Here is a 25831-nt window from a genome sequence, read left to right on the forward strand (position 1 = left end):
TCACCTAGAACATAAAATCCTTCTTGCCAAATTGCCTAATGCCCCCTTTACATTCTTATTCCTCAAATTGTAAATGGGTTGAGTGTAGAAGTCACCACACCATAGAAAAGAGCCATGAACTTGGGTTGGTCCCTTGAGATAAAGGAGGGAGGCTGAAGGTGCGCACTTATTCCTGGGCCATAAAATAAGGAAACTAGTATAAGATGAGAGGAACACGTACCAAAGGCCTTTGTCCTTCCCTCAGAAGACTTAATCCTAAGTATAGCACATCAGATACTAATATAAGAAACAAGTATTAAGCATAACGGAACAGCTAGTATGAAAATGCATGCCACAGAAACCGCCAGTTCATTTGTCTCTTTTTCAACACAAGCAGTCTTGATCAGAACAGGAATCTCACATAATAAGTGATCCAGTGTATTGATGCCACAAAGAAGCAACTGTAAAGTAAGTGTGGCTTCTGGGATTGCACAGGCAATTCCAGAGAGTCACGAGGCACACACTAACAGAGAGCATACACAATGGCTCATGAGGGAGTAGTGCAGAGGTCTGCAGATGGCCACATAGAGAGCAAAAGACATAATAGCCAGAAGAAGACACTGTGCCCCCCATTGCACTAAATAAATAAACTTGAATTGCACACCCCACATAGCTTATGGTCTTTCTGGAGCTTCCCAGGTTGAACAGCATCTGAGGCACAATGCTTGTGGTGTAGCACATGTCCAGAAAGGAGAAGTTTGTGAGGAAGAAATGCATGGGACTGTGAAGATGGGGTTCTAAGGTGGACACTAGAAATACGGCAATATTCACAAACGTGGCTAGGGGATGTGTTACCGGAAGAATAATGAAGACAGGGAGCTCCAGCCAAGGAAGGTTGGCAAAGCCTAGCAGAATAAACCCTTCAGGGTGGGTTGCATTAGTGACTGCTATTGTCTTTAATCTGTTTCACCTGTAATAACAAAACAGTAGAGAGAGGCTGAGGGAGAGAGAGAAAGAGAGAGATTTGAGAAATGACAAATGATAACACATTACTTTGTACTCTTTTCCCAGTGGTAAAAAACAGATAAACAGATGATCATGGTGAAAGATCCTAATTCCTAGGGTTCATGTCGTAGGATCCCCCAGACTCAGTAACTCACGCCAATGGATGCAATCAGCAAGAGGATTTTTTATTGATGAAGGCACCAACGGGTGACTCAGACCTCCATAGAGACTGAGCACATCGAGCATTTTCTCAGCAAGCATTTATAGGGTCTCAGGGTTACATAACGGGAAGCATAGCAACAGCAACATCATTGGTCAATTCAAATCAACATATGGGGTCAACATCAGGACAAAACCACAAGTCTAGATTAAGCCAGATTCTGCCCCCTTGGGTTTCGATAGATTGCACAAGGGACTGGGTGTTCTTCCTGCTTCTGCTGCCCACAGGTATCCTGTTTTTACCTCTTTGGCAGGTGCAACCTGTCTCATGACTGCTTCTGCTGCCCACAAATATCCTGTTTTGCCCTGGCCTAGTTAATCATAAAAACATCTTAAGTTGGAGACTAGGGTTGGGGTCTTTCAATGGCTTTGGAGGGGTAAAGATGATACAGAGTTTTGACCAAGTGATTCTTTCCTTTTAGGACACTAAATAACAAAATAAATTGCTTTAAACAAGATCTATCTCTGGATACTGAATTTCTTCATCTGTATAATAAGGATAAATCACTGAGTTTTCATTACAACCTTGTAACGAACAGTGAACATTTTCCAAGACTGTTGTCTTTTGGACAGAATGAATACTGGTGATCTGACAAGAGGGGCTTACTTCAGTGATTGACCTGGCAAAAATCTGATTTTTCCCACCTTACAAAATTTGAATTTAGAAATGGAAACAGGCTTAATTAGAAGTTCTAGACAGGAGTAACAAAGCTGATGTGTTTTAAAACTACCAACAAATTGAATACTAAAGAGATAGATGAAATCCTTACAAAGGGAGAGGAAGAAACCCTATCCAAGGGAAAAATAGTACACAGCACACACAGGGAGAAAGGAGGATAGAAAGAAAGAAAGAAAGAAAGAAAGAAAGAAAGGAAGGAAGGAAGGAAGGAAGGAAGGAAGGAAGGGAAGGAGGGAAGGATGGAGGGAGGGAGGAAGGAAGGAAATGTGAGTAATATATGGGGTGATTATTTTTCTATCACTACTATAACGATTTATTACTAAGCTGGAGATTTAAAACAATATTAAGGGGCTGGAGAAGTGGCTCAGCAATTACGAACACTTACTATTTTTATAAAGGATTCAAGTTTGTTGCCAGCACCCATGTCAGGCAACTCAAAACTGCTGTTAACTCCAGCTGTAAGCAACCTAACACCCTCTTTTGGTCTCCAGGTGCAACCAAACTCATTTGCACCCACATCTACACACGTGCCCACTGCTTCCGCTCAAGCATGCTTTGTATGGCAGTTCTATTGAACTTGTCTGTATTGGGTTTCATTGTCTAAGTTGATGAGGACGGTCAGGCATCTTCCTCAAGAGGGCACCAGATTGAATTACAGATGGTTGTGAGCCACCATGTGGTTGCTGGGACTTGAACTCAAGACCTTAAGAAGAGCAGGTAGTCCTCCCTCTTAAACCTTGAGCCATCTCTCCAGCCCAATACTTCTACACATAAACACAATTAAAAATAAAGATCAATCTTTAAAAAATTGTATACAGACTGATCTGGTTTTATTTATGTATTTAGAAATATAAATGGATGTACATGTGTAAATATGCATGCAGCAACAATTTGTGATAAAGGAGACTGTGAATTTGAGGGAGAGCAATGAAGGTATTACAAGGTTGTCATTACAATCAAACAGAAAGAGAAGTTTGTGTCCATTGACGACTCACAAAATGACATAAAAATCAATCAGGCCTTTTAAGTAAATACTATCCCCAGCATGTTACAGAATAGAGGTTTCGTGAGCCTGAGGACTGAAATGCTTTCTTTTCAAATCAGTGCTGTGGGTGTTATTTAAATAGCCAAATTGGTTATAAACAGTAGGATAAAGAGAAAGCAACAGTAAGATAATTTCATCCATCTCAAAATCATCAGAATAATTATTTCTGCCAGGAGTAAGAAAAGTGGTGTTAAAGAATACATCTGAGCTATTTAGAACTTATAAATGTAAGTTCTTTGAAAATGTTTTATGTATTATTGTTGTGTGTATGTGAATGAGTTGGACGAGTGTGGGTATCTGAATGGCACAGAATGCATATGAGTTGTGTGGTCAGAGGGACAACTTCTGGGAGTGAGTTTCCACTTTGTACCCTGAGATCTAAGAATCAAACTCAGGCAGTCAGTCTTGGGCAGCAAGGGCTTTTACCATCTTGGTACCCCAAAATGTAACTTTTATAACATCATTATTCAGAAACACAATTCATTGACATTAAAAAAACTTATATGGGTTTTAACATTGCAATTTTCTTGCACAATTACTTAGGCTTTGAAATAGTTGAAAATCTTATTTAATTTGAGCTAATTTATTCACCTTAGGCATTTTTGTATTGTGTGTACACCTTGCCTTAAAATGCATTTATATGGGTAGAGAGAGGGGAGAAGGGGAGGATTGGGGAAAGCTTGGGGGAATGGGATGGGTGGGATGGAGGAAGGGTGGATATGGGAGCAGGGAAGTAAATATCTTAATTAAGGGAGCCATTTTAGGGTTTGCTAGGGACTTGTCTCTAGAGGGGTTCCCAGGTCCAAGGAGAGGTCCCCAGATTGTTCCTTGGATATCAGCGGAGAGGGTGCCTGAACTGGCCTTGTCCCATAGCCACACTGATGAATATCTTGCATATCACCATAGAACCTTCATCTGGCAATGGATGGAAATAGGGACAGAGACCCACATTGGAGCACTGGACTTAGCTCCCAAGGTCCAAATGAGCAGCAGAAGGAAGGAGAACATGAAGGAAGTCAGGAACACGAGGGGTGTGTCCACCCACTGAGACAGTGGGACTGATCTAATGGGAGCTCATCAAGGCCAGCTGGACTGGGAGTGTTGGAACATGTGATCAAAATGGACACTCTGAACGTAGCTGGCAATGAAGGCTGACTGAAAAGACAAGGACAATGGCACTGGATTTTTACTCTACTGCATGGACTGACTTTGTGGGAGCCTGGTTTGTTTGGATGCTCACCTTTATAGACCTGGATGGAGGGGGGAGGACCATGGACTTCCCACGGGGCAGGGAACCCTGACTGCTCTTAAGGCTAGAGAGGGAGGGGGAGGTGGGGAGATGGAGGGAAAAGGGAGGCAGGGAGGAGGTGGAAATTTTTAATAAATAAAAAATAATAATAATAAATTAAAAATGCATTTATATACTTACCAAAGACATACTATCTATAACTATAGATACATTTATGAATATAAAGAATTTTATGAGTACTAGGAGAAAAGTCAGGCTCAGAGACTAAGACTTGAAACTTACTTTACTTTATTGAACTATATATACACTCTTTTTTCAGATAAAAGACACATACATACAAAACCACAACATGTAGTACCTGAGTAATCTAATATTTTGAGAAAATAAGAGATTTTTTATATGAAAACATCATGATAAAAATTAGACTATAAAATTATACATTTAAATATTCCATCTACACATACAATTTTATATTATAAGACAATTTTATACACTTATTTAACAATGTTATAATCTCATTTTGTATTCTTTTTTTCAAGTAACTTCATAAAGAAAATTTATTATAACTTTTACAGCACAGAAAAAAAATGTGAAGGAACTAAACTCTAACAACAAAGCTTGTTTCAGAACACCTTTATATCATTAGTAACCCCACCAGAAACCATAGGTGCATTTCTTATCTATATTTCATTTTGGGTTTTTTTCTTTTTTTTAAAGTTATTTAAGTAAAATTTTAATATTAAATTAAAAACAGAAAGCAACAGATAGATACTAAATACATAAATCTCTAGGTAAGAATCTAGGAGTTGGATAAACATTTTTAAGAATGAGACAAGTGGTGCACACTCCAAAATGTTGGGAGTCATAGATAAAAGATTCCTGTCAGAAATGGAATGAGGTAAAGCTTGAAAAAGAGCCAAAGTATGGAGGGAGAGGGGTGGCTTTGGCTCGCAGATGGACATTTTAATGGTACCATTACAGACAAAGAGTCACTGGTGATGCCTGGAACAGATGATGTGGATGAATGTAGAATTTGTGGCGATGAATAAATTAAGCATTCCAGACCACTATCTTCTCATTAAAAGCAGACTGAAGATTTATTCATGGGATGATGGGCCAGCGACAGTGGGGTGGAGTTCAGGGACCCAGATGTAAACTTTCTAGCAAGATGGAAGCAAAGAAAATGAAGAGGCCTATACAAGAGGGCTGGACTGTACCGCCCGGAAGGAAGGGACAATTGCTGCTGGCTTAAAGGCAGAAAGGCGTGCATGTGGTGGTGCAACTGCACACTTATATCATACTTGAGGGCACACGTGTGTCAGGGAACCTGGAATAGTCTTTGCTGTTTTACATCCCAGAAGGCTTATTTTTTTTGTTCATTTATTTATAAAAATTTCCACTTCTTCCCCTCCTCCCAATACCCTCCCATTCCCCCCACTCCCTCTCCTCCTCCCTCTCCAGTCCTAAGAGCAGCCAAGGTTTCCTGCCCTGTGGGAAGTTCAAGTTCCTCCCCCCTCCCTCCAGGTCTAGGAAGGTGAGCATCCAAACCGACTAGGATCCCAAAAACCAGTATGTGCAGACGGAAACAAGACCCAGTGCCATTGTCAATGGCTTCTCAGACAACCTCCATGTCAGCCACATTCAGAGAATCCTGTTTGATCACGTGCTCATTCAGTACCAGTACAGCTGGCCTTGGTGAGCTCTCATTAGATCAGTCCCCTTGTATCAGTGGGTGAACGCACCCCTCGCAGTACTGACTTCCTTTTTCATGTTCTCCCTCCATCTGCTCCTTATTTGGACCTTGGGGGCTCAGTTCAGTGCTCCAGAGTGGGTCTCCGTCTCTATCTCCATCCATCATCGGATGAAGGTTCCCTCTGATCCTGCCTTCCTTGCTCACATTCTCCCTCCATCTGCTTCTCTTTTGGACCTAGGGAGTTAAGTCCAGTGTTCCAATGTGTTTTTCTGTCTCTATCTCCATCCATCGCCAGAAGAAGGTTCTATGGTGATATGCAAAATATTCATCAGTATGGTTATGGGCCAAGGCCAGTTCAGGCACCCTCTCCTCTGCTGCCCAGGGAGCAATCTGGGAACCTCTCCTTGGGCCTGGGAACCCCTCCAGAATCAAGTCTCTTGCAAACCCTAAAATGGCTCCCTTAGTTGAGATATATACCTCCCTGCCTCCCTCCCTCCCATCCCATTCCCCCAAGCCATCCCCAATCATCCAACTCTCCCTTCTCTCTAACCATCTGCCCTTACTTCTACCCACCTACCCCCCCCCCCGTGCACCCAAGTTTGCCTGACAATCTTGTCTACTTCCAATATCCAGGAGGATAACTATATGATTTTCTTCATGTTCACCTTCTTATTTAGCTTCTCTAGGATCACGAATGATAGGCTCAAAGATAATTAAGGCTAGAATCCACTTATGAGTGAGTACATACCATATTCCTCTTTTTGGGTCTGGGTTACCTTACTCAGTAAAGCATTTTCTATTTCCATCCCTTTGCGTGCAAAATTCAAGATGTCATTGTTTTTTTACCGTTGAGTAAAACTCTAATGTGTTTATGTTCCACACCTTCTTTAACCATTCTTCTATTGAGGAGCACCTAGGTTGTTTCCAGGTTCTGGCTATTACAAGTAGTGCAGCTATGAACATAGTTGAACAAATGCTTTTGTAGTATGATAGGGCCTCTCTTGGGTATATTCCCAAGAGTGGAATTGCTGGGTCCTGAGGAAGGTTGACTCCCAGTTTCCTGAGAAACCGCCACACTGATTTCCACAGTGGCTGCACAAGTTTGCATTCCCACCAACAATGGAGGAGTGTTTCCCTCACTCCACATCCTCTCCAGCATAGGGTATCATTGGTGTTTTTGAGTTTAGCTATTCTGACAGGTATAAGATGGTATCTCAAAGTGGTTTTGATTTGCATTTCCCTGATCGCTAAGGAGGTTGAGCATGACCTTAAGTGTCTCTTGGTCATTCGAAGTTCATCTGTTGTGAATTCTCTGTTCAGTTCAGTACCCCATTTTTTAATTGGGTTAATTAGAGTTTTAGTGTCTAGTTTCTTGAGTTCTTTGTATATTTTGGAGATCAGACCTTTGTCTGATGAGGGGTTGGTGAAGATCTTCTCCCAGTCCGAAGGTAGCCTTTTTGTCTTACTGACAGTGTCCTTTGCTTTACAGAAGCTTCTCAGTTTCAGGAGGTCCCATTTATTCATTGATTCTCTTATTGTCTGTGCTACTGGGGTTCTACTTAGGAAGTGGTCTCCTGTGCCTATGTCTTGTAGACTACTTCCCACTTTCTCTTCTGTCAGGTTCAAAGTGGTCAGATTAATGTTGAGGTCTTTAATCCATTTGGACTTGAGTTTTGTGCATGGTGATAGATATGGATCTACTTTCATTCTTCTACAGGTTGACATCCAGTTATGCCAACACAATTTGTTAAAGATGCTATGCCTCTTCCATTGTATACCTTTAGCTCCCTTGTCGAAAATCAGGTGTTCATAGGTTTGTGGGATAATATCCAGGCCTTCTATTCGATTCCATAGGTCGACTTCTCTGTTCTTATGCCAATAACAAGCTGTTTTCAATACTGTTGCTCTGTAATAGAGTTTGAAGTCAGGGATGGTTATACCTCCAGAAGTTCCTTTATTATATAAGATTGTTTTGGCTATCCTGGGTTTTTTGTTTTTCCATAAAACGTTGATTATTGTTCTCTCTAGGTCTGTGAAGAATTTTGATGGGGATTGCATTGAATCTATAAATTGCTTTTGGTAGAATTGCCATTTAAACTATGTTGATCCTCCCACTCCAAGAGCAATGAAGATCTTTCCATTTTCTGGTATCCTCCTCAATTTCTTTCTTCAAAGACTTAAAGTTCTTGTCAAATAGGTCTTTCACTTCCTTGGTTAGAGTTATCCCAAGATATTTTATGCTATTTGTGGTTATTATGAAAGGTGAAGTTTCTCTGATTTCCCTCCCTGCTTCTTTATCCTTTGTGTATAGGAGTGCAACTGATTTTTTGGAGTTGATCTTGTACCCTGCCACATTACTAAAGGTGTTTATCAGCTGTAGGAGTTCTTTGGTAGAGTTTTTGGGGTCGGTTATGTACACTATCATATCGTCTGCAAATAACGAGAGTTTAACTTCTTCCTTTCCAATTCGAATCCCCTTGATCCCCTTATGTTGTCTTATTGCTATTGCTAGAAGTTCAAGCACTATATTGAAGATTTATGGAGAGAGTGGACAGCCTTGTCGTGTTCCTGATTTTAGTGGAATTGCTTTGAGTTTCTCTCCATTCAATTTGATGTTAGCTGTCGGCTTGCTGTATATTGCTTTTATTATATTTAGGTATGATCCTTGTATCCCCAGTCTCTCCAACACCTTTATCATAAATGGGTGTTGAATTTTGTCAAATGCTTTTTCGGCATTCAATGAAATGATCCTATGGTTTTTTTTTCTGTTTATTTATATGATGGATTACATTGATAGATCTGTGTATGTTGAACCAACCCTGCATCTCTGGGATGAAGCCTACTTGATCATAATGGATAACTTTTCTAATGTGTTCTTGGATTCAGTTTGCCAGTATTTTATTGAGAATTTTTGCGTTGATGTTCATGAGTGAGATTGGTCTGTAATTCTCTTTCTTGGTTGTGTCTTTGTGTGGTTTTGGTATCAGGGTAACTGTAGCTTCATAAAAAGAGTTTGGCAATGACTCTTCTGTTTCTATATTGTGAAATACATTAAGGAGTGTAGGTATTAGCTCTTCCTGGAAGTTCTGGTAGAATTCTGCATTGAAATCATCTGGTCTTGGACTTTTTTTTTTGGTAGGGAGATTTTTGAAAACAGCTTCTAATTCTTCACGACTGACAGGTCTATTTAGATTGTTCACCTGGTCTTGGTTCAACTTTGGTATATGATACTTATCTAAAAGAATGTCCATTTCTTTTACATTTTCCAATTTTGTGGCATACAGGCTTTTGTAGTAAGATCTAATGATTCTCTGAATTTCCTCTGTGTCTGTCGTTATGCCCCCCTTTTCATTTCTGATCTTATTAATTTGCATGTTCTCTCTATGCCGTTTGATTAGTTTGGATAGGGGTTTGTCAATCTTGTTGATTTTCTCCAAGAACCAGCTTTTTGTTTCATTGATTCTTTGGATTGTTTTCTGTTTCTATTTTGTTGATTTCAACCCTCAGTTTATTTCCAGTCTTCTACTGCTCCTGGGTGAATCGGCTTCTTTTTTTTTTCTAGAGCTTTCAAGTGTGCTGTTAAGTCTCCAATGTGTGCTTTCTCCATTTTCTTTAATTGGGCACTTAGTGCTATGAACTTTCCTTTTAGCACTGCTTTCATAGTGTCCCATAGGTTTGAGTATGTTGTGTCTTTATTTTCATTAAATTCAAGGAAGACTTTAATTTCTTTCTTTATTTTTTCCTTGACCCAGGGGTGATTTAGTAGTTGACTGTTTCACTTCCATGAGTTTGTTGGCTTCCTGGGGGTAGCATTGTTGTTGAATTCTAACTTTAATCCATGGTGATCTGACAAGACACAGGTGGTTACTAATATTTTTTGTATCTGTGGAAGTTTTCTTTGTTACTGAGTATGTGGTCAATTTTCGAGAAGGTTCCATGTGCTGCAGAGAAGAAGGTATATTCTTTCCTATTTGGGTGGAATGTTCTATAGATGTCTGTTTAGTCCATTTGATTCAATACCTCCAATAATTCTCTTATTTCTCTGTTAGGTTTCTGTCTGATTGACCTGTCCATTGGTGAGAGAGCTGTGTTGAAGTCTCCTACTATTAGTGTGTGTGGTTTGATGACTGCCTTGAGTTCTTCAAGTGTTTCTTTTACATAAGTGGGTGCCTTTATATTAGGGGCATAGATATTCAGGATTGAGACTTCCTCCTGATGAATTGTTCCTGTTATGAGTATGAAATGTCCATCTCCGTCTCTTCTGATTGATTTTAGTTTGAAGTTAATTTTGTTAGATATTAGAATGGCCACTTCTGCTTGTTTCTTAGGTCCGTTTGCTTGGAAAACCTTTTCCCAACCCTTTACTCTGAGTAGATGTCTGTCTTTGTGGTTGATGTTTGTTTCTTGTAAGCAGCAGAATGTTGGATCCTGTTTTCATATCCAATCTCTAAGTCTGTGCCTTTTTATAGGTGAATTGAGTCCATTGATATTAAGTGATATCAATGACCAGTGATTGTTGCCTCCGGGTTTTTTTTTTTTTTGAGGTAGTAGAGTGTATGTGTTTCCCTTCTTTGAGTTGTGCTTGTGAAGGGTCGCTAGATGTCTGAGTTATGTTAGGCGGTGTTGGGAATGTTGGATTCCTTGGGTTGTGATTTTCCTTCTATTACTTTCTGTAAGGCTGGATTTGTAGCTACATATTGTTTAAATTTGTTTTTATCCAGGAATATTTTGTTTTCTCCATTGATAGTGAACGATAGCTTGGCTGGGTATAGTAGTCTGGGCTTGCATCCATGGTCTCTTAGTTTCTGCAGTACCTCTATCCAGGACCTTCTGGCTTTCATGGTTTCCATAGAGAAGTCTGGTGTAAGTCTGATAGGTTTACCTTTATAAGTTACTTGACCTTTTTCCTTTGCAGCTCTTAATATTCTTTCTTTAATCTGAATGTTTTGTGTTTTGATGATTATATGGCGAGGGGATTTTTTTTTGTGATCCAGTCTATTTGGTGTTCTGTATGCTTCTTGAACCTTCATAGGGATATCGTTCTTTAGGTTGGAAAAGTTTTCTTCTATAATTTTGTTGAATATATTTTCTGGACCTTTGATCTGCAATTCTTCTACTTTTTCTACCCCTATTATTCTTAGATTTGGTTTTTTTATTGTGTCCCACATTTCCTGAATGTTTTGTGATGAGAATTTGTTGGATTTGCTGTTTTCTTTGGTCAGAGCATTTATTTTCTCTATGGTGTCTTCAGAATCTGAGATTCTTTCTTCGAGCGTTTATTTTCTCTATGGTGTCTTCAGAGTCTGAGATTCTTTCTTCTATCTCTTGTATTCTGTTGGTAATGCTTGTTTCTGAAGTCTCTGTTCGTTTACCTAGATTTTCCATAGCCAGCCGGCCCTCGGTTTGTGTTTTCTTCATTGCCTCCATTTCAGTTTTCAAATCTTGAACTGTTTCCATTACCTGTTTGATTGTTTTTTTCTTGATTTCCCAGAATTTCATTTACGAATTTACTCTTTTCTTCAAACTTTTTGTTATAATTCTCTTCCATTTCTTTACTCATTTCCTCAATCTTTTTGTTATACTTATCTTCCAATTCCTTATGGCAGATTTTCACCTCCTGTTTAAGTTCTATTATTTTCATAAAGATTCACTTAGATTCAATTTCTTTTATTTCTTCTGGAGTAGGGTGCTCAATTCTTCTAGTTTCGTGCTCCCTGGATTCTGGTGATGTCATGTTGCTTTTTATGTTGTTGGAGGAATTCTTGCATTGGTGCATCCCCATCTCCTCCACTCTGGATGAAACTCCAAAGCACTCTCTGGATAGAACTCCTCAGCACTCTCTGGATAGAACTCCTCAGCACTGAAACAGGGACATCTGATATTCCAAGGACAGAGGAGACAAAAGGGCTATGGCAGTGGGGGCAGGGAGGAGTCCCGTGGAACACCGGAAGACCCTGCCACAGAAGCTGGGGGGGGGGTTGTGCTCTCTTCCGGGACAGACCGCCCCGGAGAGCACCCACTCACCTCTTTGGATAGAACTCCTCCTAGAAAGACATTCTTGTTTTTGTTTTCGCTTGGCCTGTACTGTGAATTCTGAATAAAAATCACCATGTTATTTTGATTAAGTAGAAGTAACTCTTTCTTACAAGAAAGATAGGAAAACACAGATCCTTTCCATTCTTGGTATATTCAGTGATTTAAGGACAAAACAGCTGTGACTATTTTCAGATGGTAGAAATTGACCTTTCCAAAAATGACTCATGATAATTTTTTAAAAATCATAGATTACTTTAAAATATCTGGTTCTACTTCCAAGTTTTCCACTCTCAGTGCTTACTTCGTCTTCCCTTCCATTACCTTGTTTCATAAGGCAACCAGCAAAATTCTCTCTTTTCTTCAGGGCAAAAAGGTGCATAGAAGGGAGAGGGTCAGTGACTGCCCAGTGCCCCCAACAGTGGGACTCGGGTTTTCTCTTTCATGACAGACTCAGACTTAGAGACACATTGAAAGGCATGGCCTTGTCGTCCTTATCTGATAAGACAAAGTCCTTTTGTGGTAGAGAACACAAATGAGCGCCAAGTTCTGATGCTGCCATCTTTTCAGTGATTCCAGACCTGGAGCCTGAGATGTTTCTGCCCTGAATGTAACTGATCAGAACTCGACTCTGAGAGTTTAAACCCTTCAGCTGCTCCCTCGCACTTGCCCTTCAAAATGTCTCTTGATGTGGTTAGAGTCCTATAGCAAATCACTGGATGAAATTGGTGGATGCTGACTGTCCTCTGAGTTACAGTCTCTCTTTTCATGCAGCTGTTGTGAGACTGAAGACACTCTCCCCAATACCAAGAGACAGCTGTCATCGGCCTCAACACGATTCGTCAGTTTCAAGGTGATTCATACTGGCAGAGGGAAAGGCTACCTTCATTTCATTGGTAATCAATTTGAGTTCCCTACGGACACAAGTCCAGAATTAATAAGAAAAAGGAGGAAGCAATGCAAAAGTAATACCCAAGCAAATGGCCAAAGATCCAGTCTTCTGGGACAGATAGGGTCATATGTCTGCTTCACGTGATGAAGAACTCTGCTGGGTCCCAGTTGTGCTCCAATTATGACTACTGAGCCTGAGCCCAAAGTGTGGGGGGAAATCAAGGACATAGCTCAAGTTGCTGAGCATTGGAATAATCAAAGCGCAAGGCTGGTGGGAAAGACAAGGCAAAGGGCACTTCTTCCTCAGCTGCCAACCTGTTCTACACATCCATCAAGACATGCCAAGGAGAAAGATGAATAAAAGGAGCTACTGGGAATTTGTTCTTGAATGAAAAATGCCAAAGTAGGAGGACATTGTCTATAAACATACAATTGAAGCTGATACACACACAATTTAAGTCATGGTGATTTTCACCTTTGACATCACAGAACATTCTGGATAAGTAGACAACATTTTTAGTTGTTGTAGCCTATTTTATAAAAACAGAGGTGAGCGGGGTGGAGTTTGGGGCAGGAGTAAAGCCAAGAACACTTGCAGTTAGCCAGAAAGATCTTTGATAGTTTTTTAGATTTATTGTATTTTATGTATATGAGTGTTTGTTTGTGTCTATGTATGTGCACCATGTCTGTTCCCAGTGCCTGCAGAGGCCAGAAGAGGGCATCAGATCCACAGGGGCTGGAGTTATAGATGACTGTGAATCCCCATATGGACTCTGGGAGCTGAACCTGGTTACTCTGGAAAGGCAACAGGTGTTCTTAGCCATCGAGCCAGCTCTACGAATCCCAGAATAAGTATTTACAGAGAATAATCTCTCCTGTGACTGTGTGCTTGTCATCATCCTGACTTTCCCAGGTGTCAGGTCCAAGTGTTCTGCTAAGTTCATCCAATTCTCTCCATGTGTGAGGCCCTGACTCACCCACTGGCTAGCGCTTTCAGCTGGTTTAGTCAGATCCTAGATAATTAAGTTTCAGTTCTGAGTTTCCCTTCAGAAAGAAGTAAAGGCACAAGGTCCTCTTGGGACCTCTACTCTGACTGTGCTGGTTTCCTGTTAGGAATGAAATCTAGATGTATTTGGTGTTGAGGAAATCAATTTAAGGCAGTTATCCAGATCAAATATTCTGAATATTTACTTCTGTTTTCTGGTCTTGTTTTGGTTTTAGTCCAAATAGGTATGCTATTCTTCATTAAAAAGTTCCTCTTTTCCCCTCTGTCCCCATCCTACCACCTTCTTTCCATCTGTTTTTGTCATTATGGTGCTGAGATTTAACCTAGGTCTGAGGTATGCTGAACACATGCCTACTACTGAGCTACATCCACCTCCTGAACACCATTTCTTTATAAAGAGGAAAGTGAGTATTTTTGAAACAAAGTTATCTACCTATCAAGTATATTTGTCATATCAAGTAAGATTCTTTAGTGGCTGAAAGGAACTCAGTAATAGGTAAAATGGCAACTCACTTGGTAATGTAGTGAGCCTTTACTGTGTGCCAAAAGTTACTCACAATTTCTAGGCATAGCCAGAGCATTCTTAGTCACTTTTACACATGAGGTTAAGTGAGTTGCAGAGACAGGAAATGACATCAGGAAGGGGAGGTGGTATGCAATCTGAACTCATGATCTTTTTACATCTAAGTTTGTGATTTTCTTACTTCATCATGCTTCCTTTCTATTTAATACAATTCTTAAGATACACGCCAAAGACACACTGATGGCCTGAGGTCTCCTTAGAAGTGAAGAGCTAGGGGTGATCCACCCTCACCCTTATACTTGTGTGCAGTTACATCGTAGATCAAAAAGCACCAAGACCAGCTCCTCACCTCATCCAGCCTTCCATCCTCCACCCTTTGTAGCTCTGGCCTGGCTCCCTTGGTTGGGCCCCACCTTAGCTTCCAGTCTTTGGTGTTGTTCCTTTCCCCCAGGCCATAGTCAAGCTGCACAGACCTACCCTCTGACTTTCCACTTCTGGCCTCCACTCTCCCTCAAGACCCTGCACTCTCTGGGGTAACCTTTCTGCTTCCCTTCACAGTGTGTCTTAACCTCCCCAGCTTTCTCAGCCTAGTGAGAGGTCCCTCTTGCTTTTGTGGCTGTTAATGGCTTCCTGGGAAGTTACACAGCACCTCCCAGTTTAGTTCTTACCAGGGAATCCCTTTTACTCAGTCAAGTCATTTTTATGAGTTTCCTTTGGCTCTGGAGGGCTATGGCTGACTCACTGTTTGATCGTCCAGTATCTGCCTTCCCAAGGAAAGCTGATATGGAAGTAAGAATACAGGGCTTAAAATAATTTGGAATATATAGTCAAATTTTATTTAAAATATATAACACTGAAGTATAATATCTGTATAATTTTAAAATTCAAATACCACGTGAAACATACTTGTTTTGAAAAATCTTCATACCTTATCTGCAATTGAATTTCACCAGTCCAGTACTTTATCTGGCACCTCACCTGTAATATTCTGAAGAATGCATTTCAAATGTGTGCGTTCAATATGGGACAGCAGCATCATCACTGATAATGAATGAAGTGATCTGAGGGCTTTGTTATTTAGAGATGATACTAGGAAAATGGTAATTCATTCCAACTTCTAGTTTTAGTATTGATTTTTTAAGATCTCCAGAGACTTTCTCCAAACAACATAACTAGCTGCTGTTCAACTACATCATCAGCACTAAAGCTGTTTAAAACACAAGCATTCCAGAAGAGCTCTTGAAGCTTTGAGAGAATGTAGATGTGCTGTACCACTGTGTGCTCATGTGTTCGTCTTGAACATCAGCATCATCAGCTCTATCAAGTCGTAGCCTACTGGTGCGTACCTCTCTCTACAGGCCTATATATGTTTTTTCAAATTGTGAAGTCTTTAAGAGTCTGTGACTGATATGTTTGGTCACTGCCAAATAGTTCCCACTAAGTGCAACATCAATATTAAAAGGCCTGGGATGCTGGGCGGTGGTGGCGGCGCACACCTTAATCTCAGCACTCAGAAAGCAGAGGCAGGTGGATCTCTGTGAGTTCGAGGCCAGCCTGGTCTACAAGAGCTAGTTCCAGGACAGGCTCCAAAGCTACAGAGAAACCCTGTCTTGAACTTCTCTCCCCCGCTAGAAAAGCCTGGGATACCCTGATGAGCAGGGAGGGAAGACTGGGCAAAGGGACGCTGACCACTATCTCAATTCTCCACCTTCCAGCAGTGCTTCTCTCCCAGGATCCCTGCTGCTTTCCCAGGATGTTCAGACAAGATCTCTTCTCCAGCTTCCTCCTTTCATCCTCTACTCATTATGTGGATAAGCAACTGTACGAACTGGACTGAACAGAAGTTTAAAGGCTGGCCTGCCTTCCATGGCGCTCCTTTAAAGACGAGCTTGAATGCCCTTTGGGCTTTCTATAAAGATTCTACTGGCTTCTTGAGGTCAGTCACTTCCTCCTGTGGCTAACCACACTGCGTAGACCTTCTAGTACGGTACAGTGGTGCAGCTGTTTATAAATGCACACTACACAAAATACCTCTTTGTATTTACACCGCCAATGCCATTGTAATATCTGCCTAACAAGAAATAAGTTTAAATTAGTCAAATAAGTATTTCTGTTAGCTTTTAGATAGGAGAATTCCTGGGTATTTAACAGCTAGTGCAACAATTGTTGGAGAATTTGAGTCAAACACTGGGGAGAGTCGATAAGAATATTTTAGGCAACAAGAAGCTTTCAACTCTGACAACACTGGGTGTGGTGGCTCTAGAGCCACTGGGATGCGGAAGCAGGAGGGATGCTCTGAGTGGAGCCAGCCTGGGCTACATAGAGAGTTCCAGGCCTGACAGAGAGAGATTCCGACTCTGTGTCTAAACACACTATGTCTGGCATTTCACTCTACTGTCTCCCCTGAGACCAGGATGATCAGTTTCAGGAATGTTCACAATGCACAGAATGTTACCAACCTTGTTTCTTCTAATTAGTCTCCAGCTGGGCTACCTTACAGCTCCGACTCTCATTTCTGCCATGACATCTTAGGTACCGTGATATTCTGGTCACTTTTACTTCTGAAACACGGCCGTGTCTACTTTGAAATGATGAGGGAGTACAGCACAGCACCCTCTGCTCATTCTCTGCCTTCCTTCTTCTGGTAAGTTGGGGCCAGGGAAGAGATGCATTCAAATCAGACCTGGTCACATGACAGCATTCACACACTAGTCTGAGGTATTAATCACATTTCAGCTTTGAGTGACTTCATTAATTTTCCATGGTTCCTTTGAGGTTGATGTCTATAAAAACAGAGATCTTGGTTCCTTAGGGAGATGGTTACTTCTTAAAGAGGCCTCACCCCATCCCTTCCTTCCCCACACTCCTGTTGCAGTGCTTTTCTGGGTGGGGAAATCCCTCTCTCGTCCTGTGGCATCATGAACTGTTCTAGAGATTTCGTACCCTACCCTAAACATTACATGCAATCCCAGGGAGCCTTAGGAATGATTCGGTCCCTTTATTTTATTTTCAGTAAACTTCATTGTGTCTCTTAAAGGCCAATGTACAACTCTGCTTTACTTTGATAATTTAAAACCCTAAAATTAAGCTATATTGGAAAGTTCGAGCCATCAGAATATCTAAACCAGAGTGAGACATTCCTCCTGTGCTTACAAACTTGCCCTTCTTCCACATTCGTGTGTGTGTGTGTGTGTGTGTGTGTGTGTGTGTGTGTGTGTCTGTGTCTGTGTGTGTGTGCTTTTCGAGACAGGGTTTCTCTGTGTAGCTTTGGAACCTGTCCTGGAACTAGCTGTTGTAGACCAGGCTGGCCTCAAACTCACAGAGAAGTACCTACCTCTGCCTCCCAAATGCTGGGATTAATGCGTGCGTTACCACTGCCAGGACTCTTCCACATTCTTTGTGAAGCCCTCCTCAGAACCTCTTACTGTGCTCCATCAGGAGATCTGCAGTGAGCCTAGAGATCTGGAAGATGAGCAAGGAGGAATATGGCAGAGACGCCTCTTGTTGGCATCCCTTCCTACTAAGTTTCTCTCAACTGCATGCCTTGACTTTACTGTCAATCACCTGTTCATAGCTGTAGATACTAGTCTTCTTTCGCTCAATGCACAGTGCTACAAAACTGAAGAATATGGGCCCTCCTAGTGCTGGCATGTAAGCCAGTAACCAAAGTGATGAAGAGCGGGCTATACATCTTAAATATGGTTAACTGTAGGATAACTCTTATGCTATCAGAAGTTTGAGACTTGAGCACACATTTTTTTAAATGTTTCTTAACTGTTACACTGCCCCCCCCCACTTTATATCTGTATGTTCTCTGTGCAGCTTTCTAATTCACAGGCCCTGCTGGTTAAGTAAGTTGGGAAGAGCCACCATTTCTGCTGAAACCTTTAATGTGCAAGGGCTGAAGCGCCACTAATTCAATTGATTCCCATTTGTTCTCTTTGAACATATCCAGACAGTGTTTTTAAAGAGCCGTTTCTAAGAAACATAAAATGAATCACATCTACTCGGCATGTCAATGAGTAATTAGTACTCAATTAAAGAGGGAGAGCAAAATTTTACTCTGCGGAGCCTGGTACATGTGTCCTGGCTGGCTTGAACCTTCAGACTATTTAGAGAATCAACCCAAGAAGACCTTTGGCTTATGATGTTGTGAACTATGCTTATGGATTCGATTACACCCTCCTCCAAGAGACATGTTGAAGTTCTAACCTCCAAAATTCAGCGTTTGAATACTTGGAAGTAGGGTCTTTGTACATAAAGTAAAAAGAGGTTGTTAGGGTGGTTTGTATCTAATACAATTGATGTCTTTGTAAATGGGGAAATTTGGACACAGACACACATAATGAAAGAATGCCACATGAAGATGAAGGCAGAAATGAAGGTGGTTATCAACAAAGGGATGTCAAAGGTTGGCAGAAACACACAAGAAGATGAAAAAAGGGAAAAGATTCATCCATATAGTTCTCAGGAGTAGCTGATTTCCTGATACTGTGAGTTGGTACTTATTGCTGTGGGAAAATAAATTAATGTTATTTAAGCCACTTAGAATGCAGTAGATGTTAGGATATCTATGGCCATGGCCTTTCCCTAATCTTAAAAAGTTCAAGGCCAACTTCAGTCACACAGGAAATAATAGGTGAGTCTCGAACTTTCCACATTTCCCTCTCCATTTTTCAAGAGCTGGAATTGCAGGGATACATCACCATGCTTGGTCCTGCATGTTTTCCAGTTCAGCGATTTTTTTTTCATTTGCTCCCTTGCATTTTTTTCATTTGTTCACCTTAGGAAACTGCTAGAATTTACTGGAAGGTGAGATGACCTTTGCTTCAAAAGTAAGGGTGGGTAGTATCACTGGATTCAATATTGATACCTAGCCATGATCTGTGTTCAGCACAGGTTCAGAAGATCTGTATATGGGACTAGGGAAACAGCTCCATTGGTAAAACACACCACATAAGCATGAAGGCATGAAGTTCACCCCCAGCAACTATGTAAAAAGCCAGGTGTGGTGACACATACCTGAAGTTCCAGTGCTGAGGGGGTGAAGACACACAGATCTCTGAGGCTTCTTGGCTGGCCAGACTCACCTAATCAGCCACTAGATTTACCATGCAAACTCTTTGTGATGTCTGCTATTTCTGGTTGGTTGGAGTGTTAGTTTGAAGGTCTCAGCTTGGCCTTCTTCCATCTGTGTGGTTTGTTACCATGATTCCTGCCGAATCTAACATGACAGCATAAGAGGGGTGAAATATACCTCATGTCCCACGTGACTGTAAATATGCCTGCTATGGCCAGGTAAGAAAAGTGATCTAAGTAACCCGTTGTCAGGGTAGGAACATTTGTAGCATATCAGGCTCATTCCTGTGAAACTTAATCAAAATTAATGTGATTAAGATACCTCAGGCAGGGACTGGAGAGACGCTTGTCAGTGCAGAGCACTGCTGCTCTTGAAGGATCAGAGCTCAGTCCCCAGCACAGACAGGCAACTCACAACGGCTTTTAAGTACATCCTGTGGGCATCTGGCATCTTCTTCTGGTTTCCATGGACACACACATACACACAGAGACAGATACATAAAGAAAAATGGAATAATATAACAAAAGTAAAAACTATTTCCCAAAATTAAAAAAGCCAAGAATTGTTCAAAGAAAACTGGCTTTCATAAGGGAATTAACCTTCCATGTGGAATAAGTGTATTATTATATGTCTTTGTTTCACATACTTTCAGAGAAAAGCTGTAGAGGGACTTTTGTGAATGAATAGAACCTGAAACAGACACAAGCAACAAATGGCTAAAGCTGGAATGAATTTAAGACAAAAAAAGAAGTGAGGGAGCCCATAACTTCATTCTCTCTCCAACGATGCTGTGCCCTAGAGTAGGGGATGTTTTCTATGATAGTCCCAGGGATTTTAGGCCATGCATTGAGTTGGACAATGAATGGCTATTAAGGGTATTTAAGATAAACCAAAAAAATTTGGCTCAGAATCTAAAATATTCCAGCCTTGCACAATCAAGAAATTCTAAGTCTGGTGGAGGTCACGCCTGTCAGCAGCTAAAGGTCATCCTCTGGTGCACAGCAAGTTTGAGGCACTCCTAGAGAAGATAGAAAATGAAAGTTAGTAATAACTATTACAGAAAGCCATACTCAACACACTTCAGAAGGCAAGGATATCCTTGTGAATCCACCCAGGAGCCAGTGGAAGATGGATCCCCTGACCAACACAGAGAGGAAGATAATTAGGTCAAAGGATCCAGTTAAACGGCACCCCCAGCCTGTAAAGCTCCCAGAATAATGCACCCCTGAGCTAAAGATTCTATAAGGCTGATTAATTAACTGGAAACTTGATTATCTTTTAATTTATTTTGAAAGACATAGTCTCATGCAGCTCAGAATGACCTCAAACTGCTGGGTACCAGAGGTTGACCTTAAAGTCCCAAACCTCCTGCCTTTGCCTGCCAAGTGCTAGGGTAACAGGTATGAGCTCTACACCCAGTCTAGAATTTCGTGATTTTGCAGAGCCGGAGATGGGTCTTTTGAAATACAATCACTTCCTGAGGGTAAAGCCTTCATTATTGAGATGAATTGGAAGACCCTTCCATCATGTAATCATATCCCTACCAAGGGCCAACTATGAGTCAGGAAGCAGCCCACACCAGACACTGGATTTCCTGGCCTGTTGACCTTAGACTGTCTAGCTTCCAGGGCTAAGAGGCTACACTAGCAGTAAGAAATAGATGACTGCTGTTCACGAGTACACAGTTTATAGGTATACAATATACCCCAGCTATAAGATAAGGCACACTTGTGAAATTTATGTAATAATTGATTACTCTATTGTTACTTTGAGACCAGGTCTCCTGGCACTTGCTGTTGAGCAGGTTAACCTCAGGCTTATAATGGTCCCCTGCTCCTGCCTTCTGGGTGCTAGGACTGTGGACATAAGAATTACTGACATAAATACCTAACTTTAAAATTAGAATATATTGATTTTATTTTATTTTTTTGATTTGAGAGGAAGTCTCACTGTATAGCTCTGGTTGGTTTGGAACTCACTATGTAGACCAGGCTTGTACTACGTAGACCAGGCTGGTCTCAAACTCATGGAGATGTGACTATCTCTCCCTGGAGAATACTGAAATTAAAGGCAAGCAGGGATTATCACATATTCAAAACTGGAAATTTACCAGAATAGAAAGTTTGAATTAATAATCATATTGAGCAAGTATTTTTCACGATATCAAATCTGTTTGACTGATGATCCAGAAGGGTCCCTAATTAACTACATTAAAATAATATAACTTCATGTGAAAGTTGAGACATATATTCTCCGAGATTAGAGCACAATGTCAGATCTGTGCTTTCTTACATTTATTTAGAGTTCAGCAGCAGCAGCAAAGGCTTTTTTTACAGCTCTAGAGTACACCATCCTGAAAACAAATGCTGCCTAAAGCGTTTCAAATGTATAACTCTATTTCCAAATCCTCCAATAAAAATGAACATGGCTGAGGAGGCAAACAGGTTACTAAGCTTGGAATGATTAAAGAAAAATAAAATGCAGAACTCTGAATTCAATGCCAGTTTATTTCTTGAGCTGGGACTCTAAACATGTACTTTAAAGCCCATAAATTTAGATTCTTTTTTTTATAATCCAGAACATTGTGTCCATTAATTTTCATGGTAGTTCTGATTGTTTATTTAAAACAAACTGAAATGGAATTCTCAGTAAGGTTAAAATCAATACAGCAGCGCCACCCAGTGAATGTACTGACCACACAAATATGCTACTGGAATTTTCCATGTTAAATTGTGCTATATTTGTAGTGTAGCTATGTTTCAGCTATTTATATGAAATTACACACTATAATGCTAATTCAAGAATGTAACAAATAATTAAACATCTTACCTATTTATTCAAAATCAACTAGCAAATATACTCAAAGTATATTAGGACACCCAAGAATAAAGAGTTCTGTATTTTCTGTGTTACCTGTAAGAGTAGCAAGCCACAAACGGCTCACCGGTGAGATGCACTGGTGATTTCTCTCATATGAGATGTTTGACAAGTGTGGAATCACATTCCTGCATGTGCATGCTTTTGTACATATCCCTATATTCATTGTTTCTGCATAATGAGTAATTTAAAGTTTTCTGTCAGACATATTTAATATATAATGTTTTTTTGGTTTTTGTTTTGTTTTGTTTTGTTTTCTGTTGTTGTTTTTGTTGTTGTTTTTTTTCTTCGAGACAGGGATTCTCTGTAGTTTGGAGCCTGTCCTGGAACTAGCTCTTGTAGACCAGGCTGGCCTCGAACTCACAGAGATCTGCCTGCCTCTGCCTCCCAAGTGCTGGGATTAAAGGTGTGCACCACCACCTGGCTCTAAAATGAGTTTTTAAAATTTCACTTCAGACCACTATTCATGGATGGTCATCATTTTTAAGGCGACAGTTATTCATGATTCATGAGTAACCTGAATGAGGTTATGAAAGATACCACCACAGAATTTAGAAATCAGCCACAATGTGACATAGTCAAAATACTAATATGAGCAGACAGTATTGCAACATCCTACTGCATATCAAATATTGGGATATTGCTTTCATATTGTAAAAACTGAATGGGATATATTTAGTCATTATTTATCATAGAAAATGTGAGCACATGAGGAGGGCAAAAAAATCAAGTACACTTAATTTTTAAACATGTTTTTGAGGCTATTTACTGTTTCTTTCTTGTGGTAGAGGCACCATGTATTACAAAGAGGCTCTTGGGCTGCGAAGATGGCTCACTGGGTAAAGGAACTCAACTAAACCCTATGATTCTTTTTCTTCCCTGGAACTCACACAGCGAAAAGAGAGAAGCAACTCTTGAAAGCTGTTCTCTGACCTCCACACACACAAGAAATAAATAAAAAGGGAAAGAGGGGTTGTTATTGTTCTTAAGAGAATTTCCATTCAATAACAAACACTGGGCTAGATGCTGGGGAACCTAGAATGTTAGAATTGAGCCTGGAGGAGTTGGAGACAGATACAAATAGATCAAGATGATATGAAGTGGATTTTGTTGTTTGTTTTTTGGTATGGAAAAACTTCATCTCTGATGTCCCCCGAGTTTCACATCATGTAACTGATTGTCATTATCTGGATATGACATTATCAGGTGTGTTTCACAGGCATCCAGAGGTAGATCTATTTAAAAATGAAACCATCACTCGCCTCCCAAATGAACCTCTCAATGTTACTCAAAACAGTAAAATAGCACCTCAGTTGAAATGGTGCTTAAGCAAGAAAACTCACTCATTTATTAGGTATTTACTAAATATATGTAATGTACAGGGTCTTGTATCAAGGTGTGGACAACTGATAGAAAACTGCCCCTGTCCTTGATTTCTCCCACTTTGAGTCTGGGTTCACAATTAATCTCAAGTCCATCCACACCCACTTCCTAAATTTGCCTGGATCTGCTCCTGCCCATGTTGGTAGTGCCCCGTTACTGTAGGCCATCTGCATTTACTTGGATCACTACACAATGACCCCTACCTGGGTTTCTTCTCCCTAAGCTTGTCACATGATTTGGAACTCAATTAGTATTTTTAAGTAAACAAGGAAAGTCATGAAAACAAGGGGAGAAATCTACTAATTCAGAATAAAAGCTGAAGAAAGGCTTCTTGATGATCTCTGAAAAATAAGTAAGAATGAAGAGGAGCTTGACAGTCAACACAAATGAGGAAATGCCTCAGAGTATATTTAAAAAAACAGGCTCATAAATAGGTGGGTAGAATGGAAAAGAGTGGATAGGTATATAATGTCAAAGTCATGGGGGGGTCCTTCCATATCAGGCTGTAGAGGTGGGCTTTATGTTGGAGGGGATTTGGGGTAGGATGTTGCTTAGAAACATAACAGCAAGAAGAAAGGCTCAAAGGAAAATGAAAGGGTAGGCAGAGTATGGGTGTGGACATAGAGGAGGAGAAAAAAAAGCCATGTCAATCTCATTTATTTATGACTTTTCTGTAACACCAAAAAATATCCATTCGGTAGAGATGACTTCAAATTTCAAAAGGCTCCAATAAGCATGACAATATTTTCTCTAAATGCTGGGGTGTGACAAAAAGCCACTGCTCCTGGTCAGTCATATGATCAAGCAGACAACAACTGATACTGTGAGGATAGTGTGTTCCTAGATTATGGGGTTTACTGTCTGAAGAACATCAAACACTTTTATACAGAATGTGTACTTTTGATCATAGTGACGTAATTCCATCATTTGCCGAGAAGCATCTTGGTGCTGGAATTTACAATAGTTAGTGTCTTCATAATGACAAATGAACCCTAGATAGTACGAGAGTCCTGCAGTTCCATCTTTCACCTCAAAGACAAGCATTCATCTGCCGAGAGTTCGGTCAGTAAGATAAAAAGGGCTTCACAAGCATGAGGCCTGCGCTAATTCAGCGGCACTCAGCCATGGGGGTACACACTTGAAATGCCAGCACTGGGGAGGGAGAGGTAGGCACCCTTAGAGTTCACTGGTGGTGCAGTTTGGTCTGACTGGTGAGCTGCAGGCCAATTAGAGAACCTATCTCTAAGAAGTAGATGGTGTCTCCAAGGATGTCACTCAAGGTTTTCTACATGTGCTCATGTACATCTGCCTGCACACAGTCATTGGCGCGCGTGCACACATACACACACACACACACACACACACACACACACACAAACCCATTTTTCTTTAAATAGCCAGCATTAGGTAACTAACTTTTGGAAAAAATAAGTTTTATCCTTGTAATTAAGAAATTTGAACAAACCATTAGTGTATTTTATTAACAATTTAAGTTCTAACACACTACCAACTGCTAAATATATAATAAAAATTCTCCCTCAAATAGCTTTGACCACACATTCATCTCCGTTTTCTTCTGGGAAAGACCATATAGTCTTTCTACTCTTGGTCTTCGTGTAGTTCATTTGTTTCCTGTTTGGACACTTAAATGTTTTAGATATTTTGAGCACTTACCATTTGTGGTGACTTCTTTTTTTTTACTACAAATTATGCAAAAAATATAGGTCAAAATACAGCTAATACTTATTGAGCACTCACAATTTTGCCAGACACTTTATTTAGCATACTATATGAAATAATTCCCTGAATCTTAATGCTACTCTATGAAGCAGACGGGACTAATACATTAGTCTGGAGAAAGCACTTGTGGTGCCTGGCTCCAGGGGAGGGATTATCAGAGACAGAAGAAATTAAGATTCAGAAACTTAGTTTTACTCCAGATCGTTCCAAATTACTTCTTTCGGAGCAGTGTTCTTAAATGTAAGGGAGGAGCTGATCAGATGAACTATTTATTAGGTATCTCCCATCTCTCAAAGTCTTGCTTACAGAGGACTATACCCAAATTCCGGCTAGACTACTTTTGAACCACGGTGGGCGGCTTTGGGTCACTTACGCAATCTCTTTAACGTAGAGCGTTCTTTCTAAGGCAAAATAGCAATCTCTATCCAT

The 25831-nt window shown here is 40.5% G+C and overlaps 1 pseudogene; it reads right to left on the bottom strand.

The window, feature by feature from the left end:
• Window positions 1-25831, bottom strand: LOC125412362 (olfactory receptor 2B11-like; annotated as a pseudogene).

The sequence above is a fragment of the Myodes glareolus genome, chromosome 5, assembly GCF_982192425.1.
Source record: "Myodes glareolus chromosome 5, mMyoGla1.1, whole genome shotgun sequence".
NCBI lineage: Eukaryota > Metazoa > Chordata > Mammalia > Rodentia > Cricetidae > Myodes > Myodes glareolus.